We start from the raw sequence: 20,909 nt of genomic DNA on the forward strand, positions 1-20,909 counted from the left end.
TAATCGTTCACCCTCCTCTATCTTTTTACCTTTCTCAGTTCTCCTGCGTTTCTTGTTCTGTTTTCCTTGGCCGTTCTTTTACTCTTTTAAGCGGTCTTCGTTACAATCCACCTATGCCTTCGAGTAATTCCCAATGTCAAACTTATTTGTTTGTCTTCCTTCTAGGACGTTTTGCTGTTTTCTTTATTTCTATTTATTTCTTGTGGATCGATTATTTTCGCAGAGTTTGACGATTGTAGAAAACGAGAGTTTAATAATTTCGTATGAACAGGATGAACACTGATAACTGACACGCGGTTTCCTAGTACGACAAATTTTTACTAACCTAAATTCGCGCGTGCGCAAAGCAACGCATTATTGCTAACCAAAGAATATCGCATTTAGAGGGATATTTGAAAATATAATCTCTAATATTTGTTTTTTTAATTAATTGTGTTTGTGTATTTTTTAAATTTCATTTGGTATTTATTTAAATAAAATTATGCTAGAAATCAAAATACAAAATATTTTCTATGAAACGCACGTTTATAAATGCACGTACGATTGTATTTTATACAATTTTATAAACATTCCATGACTGTTTTCTAGGAGCTTTGTCCTTGTTTTCTACTTACGTACCTTTCTCTATAAATTTTTAACTTCAGTTCGTTCAAATTGAAACAGTATAAACACGTTATTTAAATAAGGCCAAGTCAAGCGTGAGAATGGTAATTTTCAGATTTCGTGACACAAATCACAATGGAAAATTGGTAATTCCAAAATTAACATAACAAGATAAACGACAAAATATGATAATTTCATCAGGAAGTTAGTCCTCTCTAGTTTATGATAATTCCACCCCTGCAAAACAAAACAATACCATACAACAATGAGTGCCGGACTAATAACAAAATTCTCACATAAAAATTCCCGTTTGCATCACGTGATATGTAAATTACATAACCGGCGGTTACTCGCCTCTTCGACAAGGGTGGACGACACAAACAACAACGAAGGGGTGGTAGGTACCTGCCCTTCTGCGCAGCCGGACCCACGCACGTACCTGTGCGAAAGGACGTTGTCTCCACCCTCTGCCCTCCTCGACACGAAGAACGCGCATGCGCAGCCCTTCTATATAAGAGGAACACTCCTCATCCTAGCTCACACTCAATCACACCTACTCAAAACGTGCACATCTCTAGAGATAAAGGCGAATCATATCCAGAAAGATTCGTGTGCACGTGTTCATCTTATTTCATTTCCGCCTCGCTCTACATTCTTCTTTTATCTCTGTTACTCACAGAGAAGAGGATTGCCTTCTTACCGTACTTATACATACATACATATATACATACATATATCTATATATCTACATACAATCAGAGTCAACACACACGAAGATCTACGTTGACGTACACGACCAGGCTACAGTTGAGACACCGCAAAGATCGTCGATCAAGAACACCGAGAGTTAGCAGTCTGGTTCTGAAACGTCAGGAATCGCGACCGGTTTTTCTGCTGTGTCGGCGCCACCATGAAGAGGCAAATTTCGAGAGTAACCAACAGTTCGATGACTGATCGACGTATTGACAGTGGGCTGCTCGCCAGACGCGCCATCAAGAACGCTCTGTCGGCCGTTCGAGGATTATACGGCAGGGTTCGTCGAGAGGTCATTCGAGGAAACGAGCAGATTGGCTGGAAGAATTGCGTTAACGAGATCGATCTGACAGCGTTCAGGACGCGGCTGGACGACGAAGAGCTGCGCAACCTGAGGAACGAGAACCTGGAAAACGAGCTGAAGGAACTGGCGATGAAAATGTATAACTGTTAAGAGCCACTTCGGGTCCCGTTAGGAAGAAGACGACTTGACGGAAGAATTTCAAGAAGATTGTAAGATGGCGATGCAGATCGAGGATCGATAGATATCTACCATTAGTAAGGTCTTTCATTATATTTCGCGAATTTAAGTTGCACTTTCATTTCATTTATATTTCGATGTCTTTCACTAGAAGTTAAGATTATAGATTTGCTTGACTTAACTCCTGGTTACCAGCTTTAATCGATATGTGTATTAGCTTTAACGATCGTTAAGAGAAGAATTAATGTTTTAATAAGTAACGTAAAGTTAGGAGGATATTGCAATAATAGCTGTAAGGATGTTTCAAGTTGGAAAATATTATTAGACTGTCAAACTGTGATAGTAAAGTTACATATAAAGATAGATAATCGTAGATGTAACCTCTCGATTTTATTCGAGCACACAGGCCGCCCAGTGCATATTTCCTATAATCTCATAAATTGTGATACGTTACGCAGAAGGCTTTATATTACATTCGTAAACATTCGATCTGTGATAAATCGTAGAGACTATGCTTCGAAGAAACTGTGATATTAGCGATCGATCGAGATAACTGCGATAGTTTGTAAGCTAAACGAAAGAACTGTGATATGTAAAGTGGTTTGAAGGAAACCGTGGAATTGTTATAGCAACGTGTAACAACGTGATCTCACTGCCTTCATTGTCTTCCAGAAAATTGCAATATTAGTTCGTAGAAAGATAATCCTTTTATATAGAAAACTATAACAACCGAAACTGTGATAATTACTCGTAGAGTTAAAATTATGATAATTTTTGTAAGTTAGGATAGAATTAATGGAATTGTAGCTCGAGCGATATCTTGTGATATTTGTACTTATCCAAGCAGAATCGATCGAGATCTGCCCATCGATCGGTAAAATTGAAATTCGTGTGTCGAAATTGTTCTTTTTCTTTTTTTTTTTTTTTTTTCGTATTCGAGAAATTTTGTATTTGTATGTTTTGTATTTCTGCCTTTTTTGTCTCTTTTTTTTCTCGGTTTGTGCACCTTTATTCGTAATTTTTAGGCTTGCTCATACTATTTTATGTAACCATTACTAACTAATCATTAATTATGTCCTGTGTTGCGTTTTCGTGTTTCATTCTTTGGTTCGATGTTCGAGTGTATGTTTCAATTCATTTTGCTTTTTATTCAACGTATAATGTATTGTAACTGTATTCAATAAATAAATTGTGTGAAAAACTATTTTTTACCATTGCAATTCACTCCTTACTCCTTTGTGGTATTTAATTCGAAATATCTTTCGATTTGTAAGTTTGAATCATCGAGCAATGATAGAAATGAAGTTCAATGTTTTTAACGTGTAACAGACAACATAACGAAAGGATATACTGTATCGAAAAGTAATTATTTTAGAATAACGACATTTATCTTTCGTAAGAATCTGAGAATAAAATGGACAAATGTTATAAATGCTATACTCGTAGTTTCAAATTTACAAATTCTTGTACGAGTGAAAATAAAAAAGATTGAATCTAAAAAATATGTGTTTAAAGAATATTTTATTGTACGTCATTCAGACAGAACGAATATTTTCAATCATTGTAAATAGGCATTGCTTTATCATCCAACAATTTACATTTCCTATGTTTAAGCGCAAATTACGTATTCCACTGAAACATATCGTAAAACAGACCTAACAAAATTATAACTCTCGCTGTAAAATTACAAAAATTACAAAATACAAATTATATAATAAATTAGTACACAGAATTTGTTCTACGTGTTCTTGAGACATAAATCAAAGACGTCTAACGTGGTCACTTAATTACACTTTCTGGTATTTTGCATTATATGCAAATTTTTTTTTAAGTACCACGCACCATCTATTATTAGCCCTTTTAACTTCCCCAAAGTGCATGGTTTGGCCCTTCAACGCTAGATGGCGATCATCCAAAGGGCTATCGTGTCCCTAGATCCATCGTGCCCTTCGTACAAACGACCGCTATGCGGCAACCATAACACGTTTCTCTTTTTATTATTATTTAATTTGTACCTTACAATTTGTCCAGCTGGACATGTCAACACGTTCGAACGAAACTCGCACAATAAATCCCTTAATTTCTACTGAAAAAAGAAGGCTTTACTGAAAAATGATCGCATTACCATTGGATAATGTTACGGCCCTATGTTACGATACTTGGAAAAATGTCAAACACCGAGCAATAGCACATAAATATCGAACACTGAACGAAATTTTGATAAGTGAAAGCATTTATAAATATTCCATTGGGTATATTCCTTTTACGCATGTGATATTTAAAAAAAAAAAAAAAAAGAAAAAACCACATTTACGCGTCCCATCTAGATAATAAAACAAGCTGACAAACCTGAAGAAAGTTAAATTAAAGAATCGAAGAAACGTAAAGTACCAGGTGGCTGCATCGACATAAACTTCAACTGTCTATACTTAATCGCGGCTGCAGGATCTCTCTGAAATATCTCCAAACTTTCAATCAGAACAAAAAAAGATGACGTTGCCAGCCAGAAAGTAATACGCTGATTATCATATTAATCTGATCAAAATGTAGTTCAAAGTGTGGCTGGAAAGTATCAGCGACCAGGCGAAAAGAAAGAAAGGGAAAGAAAGTGAAAAGCGGTTTTACATGCGAATGGCCGGGCATTTTGGTCACACGTTCACGACGAGCACATAAAATTAATACAGCGAGCGCTGTCATTAATAAAGGTGTTCGCGATTCATCGGTCGACATTCGAGCGCAGACCACAAAAGGGGGCCCAAGGTATTGCGGTATTAAATGACAAGACACGCAATCGCGGCACAGAACGCTCGAAAAAGGAGAACAGGGGCAGTGAAAAAAAGCGAAAAAAAAGAAGAAGAAGAAGAAGAAGAAAAAGACAGACGGCGAACAAGAGAGAGACGAAGGGATGAAAAAGAGGAATAATATAAGCGTTCCATTCGGTCCGTTTCTAGAAGGATCGAAAAAAATAGCTGCCACGGTTCAGATTACGAGCATTAACTGTCATTATACGGGTAGCCAACTACCTGAAGGCTTTCATTATGTTGCTGCTGATTCAATACAATTTTCCATTTAGATTATCGCGATGATCTTTCGCGGATCTAACCTGTTGCGCAGCCCTCGGGAAGCGCAACGTGATATCATCGGATCACGATCGACCCTAAAGAATTCTGTCTTTCTCTGTTCATCTAGCAGCATGAGGATCTTGCCACCGCATAAAAGAATTCCATTGGTCTACAGGGGCCTAATCTAGCCTCAAAAGTGGCGTAGTGTTGGGTTACGTTTTCGAAACTTTTGAAAATATTGTCAAATATTTGATGCCGCCGTAGAATTCGGGCCCTTTCCCAACAGGGCTCGATGGTACGCGCCGGTTCCTCGCGTTCCGAGGATTAGATATCCGATCCTGCGTTTCCAATAGTTCTTTCATCGAACAAACGAAGATTTCAGACAAAATACAGTTTTTCAGGGAATAATTTCCACCTGGACCCCCTTTTACGATTCGATTGATATTATTAAAGAAATTTTACAAGCCATACGAGTTACCAATACTCTCATAGGAAGAAGATTAAAAAGAGAACACTCCAGTGATCTCGCTATTGAAATAAAATAGTCAAACTCGAAGATGGTATCTCGCTGGGGGTAGCCATCCACGCGTTATTCAGCAATTAAGTTGGAAAAATGTGCACCTAGACAAATTGTAAAGTACAAATTAAATAACAAAAAAAAAGAAAGAAAAAAACAAGTTACCAATGCTAGGAAAAATTCCTCTGCATGGCAGGTACGAGTTGAACAATTATTGAACAAGAAACACCCAACAGATCTCATAAAGGATATAACCTAACAAACACGAAGATGGTACCCTGCTGGGGGTAGCCATCCACATGATAATCAAACAGCCAAAAAATTTTACCAAATGTCCAAATCGGATAAATTGTGAATGTAAACAACTAAATAAAAAAAAAAGAAAAAAAATTATTGAAGAAGCATACGATTGAAAACTGGAGGAAAATTACTGTTTAGTAAATTACAATTTTTCTTCTCGGTAAAAGAAGAACAATTTTTTTTTATTATTTAATTTGTACTTTACAATTTGATAAATCTGTCTAGTTTTATTGCTAAGTAACACGTGGATGGCTACCTCCAGCGGGATACCATGTTCGAGTTTGCGTAGAAGAAAAATTTGACGCTATGAAAATGAGACGTAGAACCTGGTAAAAACACGTTTGATAAAAAGACAAAATTTTGTACGATACACGTTGTATGTTCTTTAAATTCTGTTCCGTATATAATTACAAATGCTTTTACGTTTTCGAAACATAAATCATCTGGCAATCAAGCGAACAGCCTGGAAAGAAAGGACAACACGATGACGTGTTTTAGGATAAAATACTCTGGCTCCTAGTGACATTCGTGTCATTTTCGCGATGCCAGATGAATACATTTGAACGTCCCTTTAGTCAGTCACGACGCATCGAAGTTTCTAAAAAGCCTGCTATTGTCGAGGAACCCAGCATTTATGGAGCGATTTTCGAGTTATTCCGACTTATTCGTTTCAAAAGGTGGTCTAGGCTGCGGATCTCCATTGTAACGTCCTTCGAACAGTGGCGTATGCCCTCCGTATAACCAAATTTTAACATGGGCTGGGAGTAGCCATCCACGTGTTATTTAACAATTAAATTAGAAAAATTTACCAAATGTTCAGCTGGGCAAATTGTAAAGTACGAATTAAATAATAATAAAAAAAAAAAAAAAAATTGGACAGGAAAAAAGTATCGTAAAAGGAACATACAGTGAAATCATATAAAATAGCATGATATATGCAGAAAAATAAAACTCGATACATTCTATCGATAAATATCGTTCAAGCTGTTCGAGAAACAATTTGTTAAAAATTTGGCTTTTAAAAATTTGTTAATTCGAAAGACTGCTTCGATTTAGAAGAAACTGTGAAAATTCGCTACGCCAATGGGATCCAGGTGGAATCAGGGACCAGGATAAACTGACTCGGGTCTCAACAAGCCATTTTCGGCAACAATATCATCGGCAAGACAAATTTCTTAAAAATGTACCTTTCTGACTCTTAAAAGGGACAATTATTGTATTATTTGACGCCGTTTAAGCCCGGCAAAACGAACTTAAAGACTTTCCATTGATTCGATCACGCGAGGCAACGTCCACCCGAGTGCACGTGTTGTATTATTTCAAAGGATGAACGTTTAACGGGGCGAAAGTTTCGCGTCGAGATGTTATTCTTGCCCGGGGCCACGGAAATATTTTCGAAATAAAAGGATCGAACCACGGCGGCCAGGTGTCCCGTATGGCTTATTGGCTCTGATAATAGATATATTAAGTCACTACAGAACGTCAAACTTCGCCTTCCTTTATGCGAGGAAGCCAGCTGAAAGGCAAGGAAAGTCGGCAAGGAGGCGGAACCTCGCTGAAAATTTCACTTCTGACTCGAATAAATAATCCCTTCGAAGGGTGGACTCGTCCAGGAGGGTCGATCCGTTGAGAATACGCGTCACTTGTTTCCGTCACCGTTTCGATAAAGTCCATTTCCCATCTTTGATTGCGCTATTCAGTCTTCTTCCATTTACGCTTTCTTACGGATTTATTTTTATTGTATAGCAGAACCTCAACTATACGAAGATCGATCGACGGATCGATAGCCACGTAGAAAATTTCGCCACTGTCATACTTATGAAATATTTTAAGAGATAAAAATTGGAACCGAAAGGAACTCCATTTTCGTCGCTGTCTTTTTTTCTTCTTTTTTTTCTTTTTTTTTTTACAAGTATAATAGAAGCACAACCGGTTGGTTCGGACGATCACGTTTCATACACCTTAAAAATAAGAGGTGTAGAACGTAAGATTTTTGAGCGGGAACGTATAATATCATGTCATTATAGAAACGAGTACTTCCGATCAGAAAAAGGAGAAGAATCGAACATTGCTTCTTTAAGAAAATAGCTGTCATCCCAAGATCGATCACCAAACGCAGGATTTTTATGCGTTGATGAAAAAGTATGATCAAAATTTACATAATATGCAAAAATATACAAAGGGAAGAAAATACGGTACTGGGTACAATGTTTAATAAGCGAAGCAGCTGTCTATCTAGGTCGCGCGTTTTTTTATTGAAACTCGCGAAAATATGGATTTGTATAAAGAACAGGAATCTATTCGTCGCTTATTAGCAAAGTCGCGAAATATCCAAATTCAGTAATAACATAAGAATTAACGATCACCAAAACCCACTAGTTACACGATTACTCGACACGACGGATCAGATCCGCGGGCTAAAAAGACATTACCCTTTAGATTTGAGCATTAGATTCAACTAGAATCAAACATACGAAAAACATTTATTATTCAAGTTACGGAAACCACGCCAGAATAATTTACTTATAATTCTCAATGAGAATTGATTGTAAAATTCTCCCAAATAAAAAAAAAAAAGAAAACTTATTAGCAAGAACCGTAAGTCTTGGAACGTGCCAAAACCAATAAACGTGCGAAAAGGAGCGAACGACGCTAGAGCACCGTTTTCGTCGAACTTGCCGAGCGTTCGACGATATACGAAGGCACTTAACGTCGGAAGATGCTGTCAATCAAAGGAAACGTTGCGTCCGATCAAAGAGATCCCTCGCCACTTAGGTATCGATTTTTCTTGCATTCTGTGACAATCGTGGCGAGCATAGGCGAGCCCTTTTCCTTACACTCACCTTCCCACGTATCCCGGACAATTCATAGAGAAAAAGGTGGAGAGGAAGAAAAAAATAGAAGAGAGAAAAAAAAATTGAGAAGAATCGGCCCCTCGTGCTGAAACGGGCTTCTCTCGCTTTTTGAGGCGAGCCGTGGAGTCTCTGATCCTTTTGTGAACACGTGCACGAGGAATCGTAAATCTAACTAAAGAAAAACTCCCATAGAAAATGAAGAAGAGAGAGAACGAGACTAGTCGGGATACTTAGGGCACACCCATATATACGGAGGGCTCGTGAAAACCCATACTAAGTGGATAATGGGCCATAGGCGTAACCTTGCTACCGTAAAAATTCTTGCCAGACCTTTAACGACGTTTCCAGGATTTTACTGCATCGGAAACGATGGAATGTACGACTATGAAGAGGATACAGGGACCAAGGACCACTAAACTCACGAGTCTAAGGACCTATTGTTAGTCACTGGCTATTGTATAAAGCGGCTGAATGATAGAAATATTTGTAACTTCGCGCACCAAGGTCTTGGAGAGGCTCGAGTGCACTTTAGAGGCTGAAGCAATATGCCGGTTATCTTCATGGACACCCGAGTGCCGTTTCGAGTACTACTTCGAGAGCAAGATTCTGTTGGCTCTCTACGGATGCTAGCGGTGATGGTACTTTGGCTTTGTGGGCGCTAGGATATTTGTTTCTAGCGACCACAGTCGACAGTGATTTAATAAAACGTGACGAGAGACCTAGAAATTTCTGTTGTCGCTAGAGTTTGATTATTATTATTTTTTAATATTATTCATTTAATTTGTACTTTAGAATTTGGTACATTTTTCTAACTTAATTGTCAAATAACATGTGGATGGCTAGCCCCAGCGGGATACCATTTTCGAGTTTGACTATTTTATTTTTTTAGTATTTTTGTTTTTTTATTATTATTTAATTTATACTTTACAATTTGTCCACGATAAATTGTTCTAACTTAGTCGTTAAAAAACATGTGAATGGCTATCCCCAGATGGATACCATTTTCGAGTTTGACTATTTTATTTCTTTAGCTTTTTTGTTTTTTATTATTAATTAATTTATATTTTACAATTTGTCCACGATAAATTGTTCTAACTTAATTAAAAAACACGTGGATGGCTGCCCCCCGTGGGATACCATCTTCGAGTTTGACTGTTTTATTTCTTTACTGTTTTATTATGCCGATTTATCTTCAATCCTTTACATACTTTTACCTTACATTTTTATCTTTTTGTCCCATAAAATCGAAATTAATTCACAAGACTTTGAACACGTTGAAAGATTTCTCGAATATCCTCCAATTGTACACTTCTTATCGCTGAAATTTTTAAACTTACCATTTATCGGTCTACGTTGTGATGGAATATTATGCAACGGTACAATAGCAGAACAATTTTTATATTGTCCTAATTTTTGTTCCAATATCTTCATTTCGAACAAGTATGGCTCATATGGTATACGTATGTGGTATCTGTGTAGAACGTGTACGTTCGTAATGCAAGTAGTTAGGGGAAAAATGAATGATAAAATGGAGCGAAATTGCAGCTTTCCTGCCTTATAAAAATTCAAATAATGAACATTGCATAATCGAGCGACGAGTTGGAGGAAATTGCAGATCGTAGCCGATGGGTACGCCCCTATAATAAATCCTAAAAGTGATTGGAAGTGCACTGCACTCTGTTGCAGAAATTACAATACAAGCGGCTACAAATCATGCCGCGGTTATTCATAAAACGCGCATTAATGATCCGCGTTGACAGGTACTACTTACAAAAATAACGCAGAAAGAATTGTAATAAAGACGGATTCATCAATCATTGTTTTATAAGATACGATCCATTCTTAAATCGTCTTTATTAGGCGTCCTTCATCCTCTGTACATTTTTCATTCGCATCAAGGTAAACTATACAAAGCACGTATCATTTTAGAGCGTTTCTTTATGAGCCGGACAAAAGGTTAATAAATTGCATCTGCTACCGTAGGAAACTTGATAAATTGCAGGCAAACTAAATTGTTTATTTCTATTTTATACAATGGATCGTCTGTGGAATATCTTTGCATGGATTGTAGATGCAGGAATGAAAAACAAGAAAAGTCAACGAGTAAAATACATTGATCTTTAATTGAAATTCCGAACCAAATTCGTCCTATTCACTGAACTTTGTAATGCGTTTATTTGTTTATTAATTCTAGTTTTTCGAAGATTAATTCCAGCTTTGACGTGTAACCTGACGTGTGACCTCACTAAAGAAATAAAATAGACAAACTCGATGATGGTATCCCGCTGGGCATCCACGTGTTATTTAGCATTTTTATTTTTTTTTATTTGCATGTATTTTACAATCAATTCTCATTGAGAATTATAAGTAAATTATTTTAGCGCGGTACTATAACGTCAATAATAAGTGATTATCGTATGTTTGATTCTAGCTGGATCTAATGATTTAGCAATTAAGCTAGAAAAATTTACCGAATGTTCAGCTGAGCAAATTGTAAAATACAAATTAAATAATAAGAAAGAAAAGGCGTGTAAAGAGATTTTGTAAGATGAAAGCTATCGAACAGGGAAGAAGGTTCGAGAAAAGACAAGCAGGGACATGGACCATCAGCCACCTAACACTGTCATTAATTACGGTAACCTTGGAAGGGCCAACCCTCCTAAGCTTCCAACACGATGACTGTTAAACGCGTATCAGAAGGCAACAACGAAAAACTGGCTGGTAACACGATCTTTCGTTCAAACTCTTCGTCTAAATGTTTTCGACGACTGTTCTAAATATACAGTCGGACCTATACGACATACTTTGAGTGTTAGTTCACCACCTTGCGACAGACATTTGGTGAAACCTGCATAGAAAAACACGTATGCTAATAATACACGGGGTATCTCATAATAAACGCTACTGAGGGTGAATTTCCATTGTTGACACATGTTTGTTTGTTTTAATACTTTGACTCTTTCAGAAACTTGCTCCCTATTTTCTAATTATACAACTACATTTACCAAATATCCAGCTGGACAAATTGTAAAATACGAATTAAATAATAAAAAAAGAAAAAAAAATACAACTACGTTGTCACAGGGGTGGAAAATCCACGGGATAGAAATAGTACAAAAAAATAGAAAGAAGTGAAGCGAAATAGTGAAATCGAAGTAGGCCAAAGAAATTACCGCGCAAATTCCAATTATTTTCTTGCCCGAAAGCAAATATTTAAGGGAAGAGAGAAAACTGGCGAAAAGGTTGGTTTGCAGCGCAACAGTGGAACGAAAAAGGAAAACGAGAGCAGTTTCGGGTCGTTAGGGGGTCGAAGAGGCGCAAGTGTCTGGCGTAGTATATTTGTGGAGGGCGAGGAGAAAGGGGCAGAGCAAGGGAGAAACCGAAGCAGTTTCAACTTTCAACCACGTGTGTCTCGCATTACGGACGTGAAGCACTTTTTTTCCTCCACTACGTCGAAATTTTGCGCACATGCCTGAACACTGGCGTGTCGAGAGTGCGCCTTGCCCTCAGGCCAATTATCGTTGGCCTCGAGTGACCACTTCCGGTCCTCTTTCATCGTAGCTTCTCTCACCTAACCGTCCGACTACTCGTCTCGTTGGAACACGATCGCCTGACTCCCGCCAATCTTTTCGCCACTGATATTTCGTGCTTCCTGTTTACCAGAAACCATACGAAACGTTCGCTTCGAAAATATTGGAATTTCCTTGTCTCGGATGGTATTCCGCTAGGGGTAGCCATCCACGTGTTATTTTTTCTTTTAATTGTTTAATTTGTACTTTACAATTTGTCCAGCTGGACATTTTGTAAATTTTTTAACTTAATTATTAAGTAACATGTGGATGGTTACCCCCAGCGAGTTACCATCTTCGAGTTTGACTATTTTATAGGGTGTTTTCTTTTTAGTCTTCTTTCTATGGGAGTTTTGCTCGCTCCAGCAGCCAGCTGGACGTGTTATTTGGCAATAAAGTTAGAAAAATTCTGCAAATACCCAGCTGGACAAATTGTAGAGTAGAAATTAATAAATAAGAAAAAAAGATTTACTTCTCTTTTCCATTATACTTATCTATAATAAGTATTAACTTATTATAAGTATTTAGCCATGCCACTGCACCACGCCAGAAAAAATAACTGAAAATTCTCAGTGCGAGAATTGATTGTAGATTTTAATAAAAAAAAAAAAAAAAACTTCTCTTTTCCATCCATGGTGTTGACTTTGTGTCGTATCGTTCTTTGCTATTTTTTAATTTATTCTTCTTAACAGTCGTTGTTTCGTGCTTCAATGGAAAAATGAGATTATTTAAGGACGCTGTTAGAGCGTTAGAGTATGAAAACAATGAAAGATTGCGCGAGATGTTAGAATGCTATTGTCGTACGTCGCAGTATCTACGAGTTTTTCTACTGAATCCTTGTAATTTCCAGTAGTACGTGCCTACTGAAAACTATTTGCTTTTTGATGTTCAGTCTTATTCTTTCAATTCCTATTTTCTTACACTTTACATTTTATTCAATTGAACCTCTGCCTAAGTAAACCCAGTTGTCTATATTTGTTGTATTTTAGCAGTTCAATGGTTGTGTATATTTCGCAAACTTTTCTCAATATTTCATACTTATACAAATGTAGGAGACGCGAATAAAAGAGAATTATACCAATTATGGCACGTAACATTCGCTCAATACAACAACAGCTGTCGCCAATACGTCGATTCTCTGTCAATTCTCAACATTGAAGCCTAAGTTTTTGATTGCTCTGGTCTTTCAAAAAATCTGGAAAATTTCAAAGATACTTCAATCAATGTCTACGTGAAGTAATTAATTAACTTTCATTACTTTGTTCTCTAAATTTTATAAACATGTCTTAAACATGATTTATAAAATGTTTTCCATTAAAAGATTTTACATTTTCTAAGTATTCTTAATACTAGAACTATCACACCAATCAAATTGACTGGTTTTACAATTTTATTTTAAAATTCCTGCTTCATATTATATTTTTTTCCGCAATGATGTAATGACTTTAGAAAGAATAATATAATGAATTTTATTTTGTTTTTATGTATTCAAATTGAAAATAATTTTGTATCGAGGCTATTTATAGCAACACCAGTGAAAATCACTGGTACTTGTCAAAGCGTAAAAGGCTCCTGCGATCTGTTTATCGAAGCCCAATTAATCAGTTTCCTCGTTCTCTACAACTTCCCACGCGTTTTCCAAATTTCTACCGCGTATCGTTCGATATGACGATATCAGTTATCAAGAAAATTGCGGATCGATCGCTAGATCGCCAGACGCTAACACTAGAAATACCACAGCAGTGAAAACGACTGGTTCTACAATTTTGTAAATTTGTCAACCCTCGTTTAGGGATCATAAACCCAGATGAATTAACAATACCAAAAATGTACTACAAAACATGGAATTGCTTCTGTGAGAAAGTAATAAATCAATAAATATACAAATATTCTATTATTAGGTATTTTTTAAGGACCAGTCATTTTCACTGGTTTTGGTAGAAATAGCTTCGTGTTAACTATCGGTAGTTCTAGTTTTAATGCCAAAGTAACTTGCCAGATTTTTGTCGATATTTTATCGAATTTCTATACTTTTGATACACGAGATGTATGAGAAGTCTGACAATGGAGAATTTCCGAACGAGTAAAAGCAAACAGCGAGAAAATAAGAAAGAGAACCTTGGCATAACCCCGATGAAACATACCGATGAAACAAGATCCACGTTCTTTTTTATTACGATGAAGATTTCGTGCTTCCTTGTTACCAGCCGTGCGAAATTATTGTAAAAAAAAAAAAGGCTATAGTCATTAGCTGACGGAACTAATTGCGTTTTATCGAGGTTACTCGGCTGGTATCATTATTGCATTAAACTTTGTTTCATGCTACGCTGTTTCACGCCATGAAACGCTACTCGATATTGTGTTTCGTTGTAATTGCGTCTTAAAACGGCCAATATTATACGCTAACTCGATACCATTACGGCAAGCTCGTACTGGCCGTGATAAAAAGTTAATCAGCCGGCAAACTATATATCTCAGTTGATACTCGATTAACTCGTTAAGAAATTCTTATTACGCTCAAAAGTTAATGCGAGATGTCGCCTATTTACGTGTCATTTCGAATTTTGGAGATTAAGATGGAAAGGTGGCGGAGTTTTTTAATAAACAGGTGGCTCCAATCGTAAGAGCAACACACCTTGAACTTCTGATAATATTTTACGTTAACATTAACGTTAACAACGAAATGTTTTAAAATTATACGTTTGACAGCTTCGAGAAAATAACAAGCAGAAAAGTTTGATCAAAAACTGGGAAAAAATGACAAAATTATTTTTCACTTATCGACGAATCTTCCGTTAAAACGAAAATCCCAAAAATCCGGAAGTAAAGTAACAAAGTACGATCTTCCTCGTCGCTGGTTCCTGTTACAACCATGGTACGTGCGTGTACTTCTTTACTCAGGCAGTGTCCCAAATTCAGGGAAAAAAGAAGATCCATAGATCGAGAACGGAACATGCTGGCGCCTATTAATAGACAATCTCTTGCAGTCACGTTCACGATAAAAAAACGTTAGGAAAAAACGTCGGGGATGGAGAAAAAAGCGACTGATCACGTGCAGCCACAAACACGTGACGTTGTGGGAAAAGGCGAGATACGAGGAAAAAATTGTGGAAAAAAGGAACCGAGCTCGACTGTACGGCGGTGGCCTAACTATCGCCGTAGCCGAAATCCAAAGATTAAATCATCCCTCTCTTTCAACTGACCTCCACTCGGCGATACACCTGAGATTCGAACGCAGGAAATAGCTTTTTCTACTGTCTTTGCGGGGAATCACTCAGATTTATGAACGTCTGGTTTCGCAAAAGTTGCAAGAAAGCGTGAAAAGGTAAAGAAATATTTTACGAAACTACAATTTTTAACAAATTTAATTAAAATCGTTACAGAAACAAAAGGGTTAAAATTCCATCAGAACATCGACTAGTACTTTATATATAAAAATGAATAAACAAATTTTCTCACTGGTTGTATCAAATGAACGAAACGTAGAAAATATTCCTTTCGAAGTAACAAAAAAAAAAAAAAAAAAAAAAAAAAAAGAAAAAAAGGAAATTCCACACTGAGAAAAATATTGCTCGATAGCGAGTAACTTTTAATTGAAAGTGAAACACAGGTTTTAATAAAAAGTTGCGGCTGCAACGTGGCGGATCGTGGAAACGCAGAGACAAGGATTCGATGTGATAAATTGCGAGTTGAGTTTCACGAGGTTACGATGTGAGGTTTCGTCTGATTAATAACCCCTGTAACGTGATATTTACCTGCCTATCGCAATTTGAGAACGGAAAGGTTTCTTCCAATTTAAGTTTTTAACGATGAAACTGGATATTCTAGATGAATTTACGGGCGGGCCGATTGCGTTCGAATTTCAAACCGCGTTGCATACTCGCGACAACCATTTAAACCTGGAAAAATCGCAACTACCCCCTTTGGATCAGCCTCGATTCGATTTTCAATCTGATCGAATATTCCATCGTGATACTATACACGTTTCTGTTTTTTTTTTTTTTTTTTATTATTTAACTTGTACTTTACAATTTGTCCAGCTGGACATTTGGTAAATTACTATACACGTAATTTCCCCTAAACGTCTTTGAAAGCTGTGTCTTCTACTTTGCAAACCGCTGACCAATGTTCATCGCGCTACGTTTTGCGTTAAATTATTCCAAATGTCCTGTTTTTAATTTAATCGAATTTTAACATACCTTCTCGCTATCTCTGTCTTCCTAAAGCAGAATTGTCTCGTAACTACCTGTAACTTTACTTATAATTTTTTTTCTTTTTTTATTTATTAAAATTTACAATCAATTCTCGCATTGAGAATTTTCAGTAACTTTTTCTGGCGTGGCACAGTGACATGGCTAATTATTTATAATAAGTTAATACTTGTTATAGATAAGTATAATTTACTTATAATTCTCAATGGAAATTGATTGTAAACTACTTCCAAATAAAAAAAAAAAGAAAAACTACCTGTAACCGTTCCATGTTTGCTCAACATCATCTTCCAGGTTTACCGAATGTCCAGCTGGACAAATTGTAAAATACAAGTTAAACAATAAAAAGATCAAAACACCTTGCAGGGTGTTCCCATGAGTCATTTGTCGAGTCCTCCTTCGCCAGGACAATGGAAACTCGGTCGTATTCGTGGAGAAACGTGAAACCGGATGCTGAGATTACAGATTTGCGCGAGATGGTGAGGACATCTCGAACGTCATTGAGTTCTTTCTCAAAAAAACACTGGCACTTATACTGTGCAACGTTCGCTCTGCGACGACGTTCTGACGTCCAAATGATTGTTCTTTTTACGGTGGCGAAAAAACGAAGAAAGCGAACGGACAGAAAGAAAGACACACAGGATGTGTGAGGAGGTTGGTGCCAAAATTCAAGGTCCTGCAGTGTTCGTCCAGAGAAGCAGAAGGGTCTTAGAACCTTGTTAAAACGAGTGCAAATATCATTTATGCGCTTATGGGAAATTTGAAGTTGCCGCAACGTATATTGTTGAGGTTGATTGATAGTGGAACGAGTGGATGAATTTGTAATACACTTTTTTTTTTATTTAATTGTTTACATTCACAATTTGTCCAGTTTGGACATTTGGTAAAATTAATTTGTAATAAATGAAAAATATATTGAAATAGGTATAGGTATGAGTATAAGTACAGATATGGTGTATGCTGATCCTCACTATTTCAATGTTACAATACAACAGAAAATATGATACGGAGCATGTTCATATACTTATGGCAGGGGACATTACCAAAAGGTCAACTTTGATGTGTAGCTCTAGCTGAAGGTTACAAGAAACAGCAATAGAAATCTACTTATAGCTCTTTTGTTTTCTAGACCTTTAAATTTTGTTTTGGATTGCAAGATCTAGAAAACAAACCTTTAAATTTTGTTTTGGATTGCAAGGTCTGGAAAACAAAAGAGCTATAAGTAGATTTCTATTGCTGTTTCTTGTAGCCTTCAGCTACATCCAAGAGCACAGTATTTTTTCACTAAATTCTATTCTCTTGGTAACAGCGGTCTCCACGTCACAGATATACAAAAGAAAAGGTTTTCTTTTTATTGTTATTTAATTTGTACTTTACAATTTGTCCAACTGGACATTTGGTAAATGCTTCTAACATCTGACATCAACTTTCTGAAACACCGTGTAGAGGAACAGAGGTAGGTAAAAAAAGGAAGATTAACGAAAAAAATTATAGTAATCCGAGTGGTGGGTCGAGAATGGTCGCCTCTGTTTAGGATTGCGCTATCTTTTTCCTGAAGCCGCTTCCGTTGTGCGCGACAGGGTCGCAGGTGTGACCGCGTGTAATATTACCGGAATGAAAAAAGGATCCAAGAGCCGGTGGATAGGTGTAACGGCGGTAGCAGGGCTAATGCGTGAATCTACGGTGTTTTTAGGGCAGATTAGAAAGAAGAGGGCTCGGGGTTGCCGCAACAGGTGGACCCCCTTCGCCCTTTCCGCTCGATGCTTTGATTCCAGCTTTTTTATCGAGTGATTCTAAGGCCCCGCTGGGCGCTAATGGATTTGTTGCGAGTCCAGATGCTTTTCTGCTGGATTTAAGTGAAATAAGTCGCATTAGCTGTGAACGATGGACGAAATTTTGATTCGAAGGCAAACATTAATACGATTGCGTCGAACAAAATTTCTTTTAAAATAGTCAAACTCCAGGATGGTATCTCGCTGGGGGAGCCATCCACATTTTATTCAGCAATTAAGTTAGAAAAATTTACCAAATGTCCAGCTGGACAAATTGTGAAGCACAAATTAAATCATTAAAAAAGAAAACAAAAAGACTAAAGAAATAAAATAGTCAAACCTGAAGATGGTATCCCGTTGGGGGTAGCCATCCACGTGTTATTTAACAATTAAGTTGGACAAATTGTAAAGTACAAATTAAATAATAAAAAAAACTAAAGAAATAAAGTAGTCAAAATCGAAGATGATATCCCGTTGGGGGTAGCCATTCACGTGTTATTTAGCAATTAAATTGGACAAATTGTAAAGTACAAATTAAATAACAAACAAAAATTTTTCCTTCAATTGGCATAGCTTGTCAGCAAATCTCCAGATTTAATCCTTAATTGATCCTTAACAATTGGCGTTAAATTTACGCCACCATTTTGTTGTTTAATAAGCTCTAACTCTTTAACAATTTCAAAATCGCAAATCAACTATAGTATAATAGGAACAATATAGTATAATAGGTTTATCCATTCACCCGTAAGAGCCAATTTCACGCTAATGGCGTATCTGAAAAGAACAATACTAGCCAATTTTACTTTTCATATCCTTCCCCCTAATACCCCGATCTATTCAATTTCGTTTCACTCATTTCCTTATCGATTTCTCAATCACTTTCCAATACACGCACGAAATCATTACACAAAGCATCTTTTCTCCGAATCAAGTCTCCTACCATGACCTAGAAAACCTTACATAAACACATACACACACACACACACATACACACGCGCGCGCGCAAGGAAATAAGAAAAGAGCTCGTTTAACTCGCCATTTGTCCCCACAGCTCTTTATCCATCGGCAGTTAAATGGATTTCCAGCTGTACACATGTTCGCGAACGAAATAGTTGTCAGTGATTCTCATAAGCGTGCACAATGACTTCGTCCTCGACGACGATGGAACGAACGAAACCGAGAAAGACGGTTTCCCTTCGACATGAAAGAGAGAAAAGAAGAAGAGGAAACGACGTCGCCCCTGTGTTTGCTTGTGTTTGCTCGATCTGGCGGAAAATCCATTGAGCCTATGGGCCAACAGTGCTGCATGCTCCCCATTGTGGCAGGCCACGGTGGTTGTTATGGTTACCCGTAGCATTCTGATCCGTCTTGTCTACTTCTGTTTACCCACGTTCCGGGGGTGTAAACGGGGCACGAGGAGGACACAGTCAAATCTCTTTCATTTTTTCAGCCCCTCGACGACCTCTGACGTCTCTTTGTCGTCTACTGGAATTTACGTCCCAAGCTGGATTTCTCCTCTGGAATCGGTCATTCATCCGCTTGCCGCGTTAAACATCGATTAGCAGGATCCAGATAAATTACCCTCGGGGCTACTTGCACTACGCTGCCTCCACTTCCCTTGGGGATTTAACAGCTGCACGTAATTAAGGAGAGATCCAGTAACCACTTGTTGATGAATCGAGTTTCTCCATAGTTTACCAGGGTTTCTCTTTTGGCATTCCTATGGGGTGGTTGGTGAGGGCACATGTCGGTCGACTTTTGAAGCGTTTACCAACGATTAGATTATGAATTTCCACGCGTTTGCGGCGGATTTAAAGATGCGGAAGCTCAGAGGATTTCAAATATTCAAAGTAGATTGTGCGTGTTCAAATTGGATGCGATTAAAGGGATGAAATCTACGCAGGGGCTTGTTTCATCTGCTGAATTTTTTTACGAAATTTTCCATGAAACGACTGAATCTTTTGTACAATTTTTTCTATTATTATTTAATTTGTACTGTACAATTCGTCCAGCTGGACATTCGATAAATTTTTCTAACTTTATTGTTAAGTAACATGTGGATGGCTACCCCCAGCGGGATACCATCTTCGAGTTTGACTATTTTATTCCTTTAACGAGGTCAGTGAGGTGTTTTCTTTTTTGCACAAATTGAAGGAGAAGCTACGCAAGTGTCGGAATAATGATTCTTGAATAAATCGATTCGTTAAATCTTTCTACTTACTGCAAACTAGTAATCGGATAAGAAAGTAAAAAAAGGAAAAAGAGAAAAATCGAAATATATCGTTATAGAAGAAGATAGAAGAAACGTATGAAAAAAAGAAGAAATTATAGAAGATAACAATATCCTATTAAATTTACAAGGCAAAAAAATGAACGAATTAAATCGCAGAACGTAAAACAGATACAGAAAAGAAGGAAGAAACGATACCTATAAACCTCGAAGGCCGAAACGAAGCGAAGGAACTTCGTATGCAACTTCGATGTATCCTGTTCCTTAACGTCGAAAAAGGAAAAAAAAAGCGACTCGTTGGTTTCACTTATTGAACCGCTAACGACGACTTTCTGCTATTTACAAAATAACAGTAAATCTCATTATTCCGTAATTAAATCAAGTTCGCCTGAATGGCTTTTCGTAACGCGAGCTGCAGCTGCTCGAAAACTGTTATGCTTCCTTTAAAACCAATTAGTCGAGTGTCGCCATATTCCACTGACGTTCATATTTCCCCACGGCGATCGTTGTTGAAATGCCTCCTTAGAAGCCGGACATTTCAGAATTCCAGATAACG

The 20,909-nt window shown here is 37.3% G+C and overlaps 1 protein-coding gene across 2 annotated transcripts in view; it reads right to left on the minus strand.

The window, feature by feature from the left end:
* LOC117242000 (tubulin polyglutamylase TTLL4-like) overlaps positions 1–20,909 on the minus strand; it is a 237,684-nt gene that overhangs the window by 123,389 nt on the left and 93,386 nt on the right. The window lies entirely within an intron of this gene.

Source organism: Bombus vosnesenskii, unplaced genomic scaffold, assembly GCF_011952255.1.
Source record: "Bombus vosnesenskii isolate JDL3184/JDL3185 unplaced genomic scaffold, Bvos_JDL3184-5_v1.1 scf7180000013265, whole genome shotgun sequence".
In the NCBI taxonomy this organism is placed as follows: domain Eukaryota; kingdom Metazoa; phylum Arthropoda; class Insecta; order Hymenoptera; family Apidae; genus Bombus; species Bombus vosnesenskii.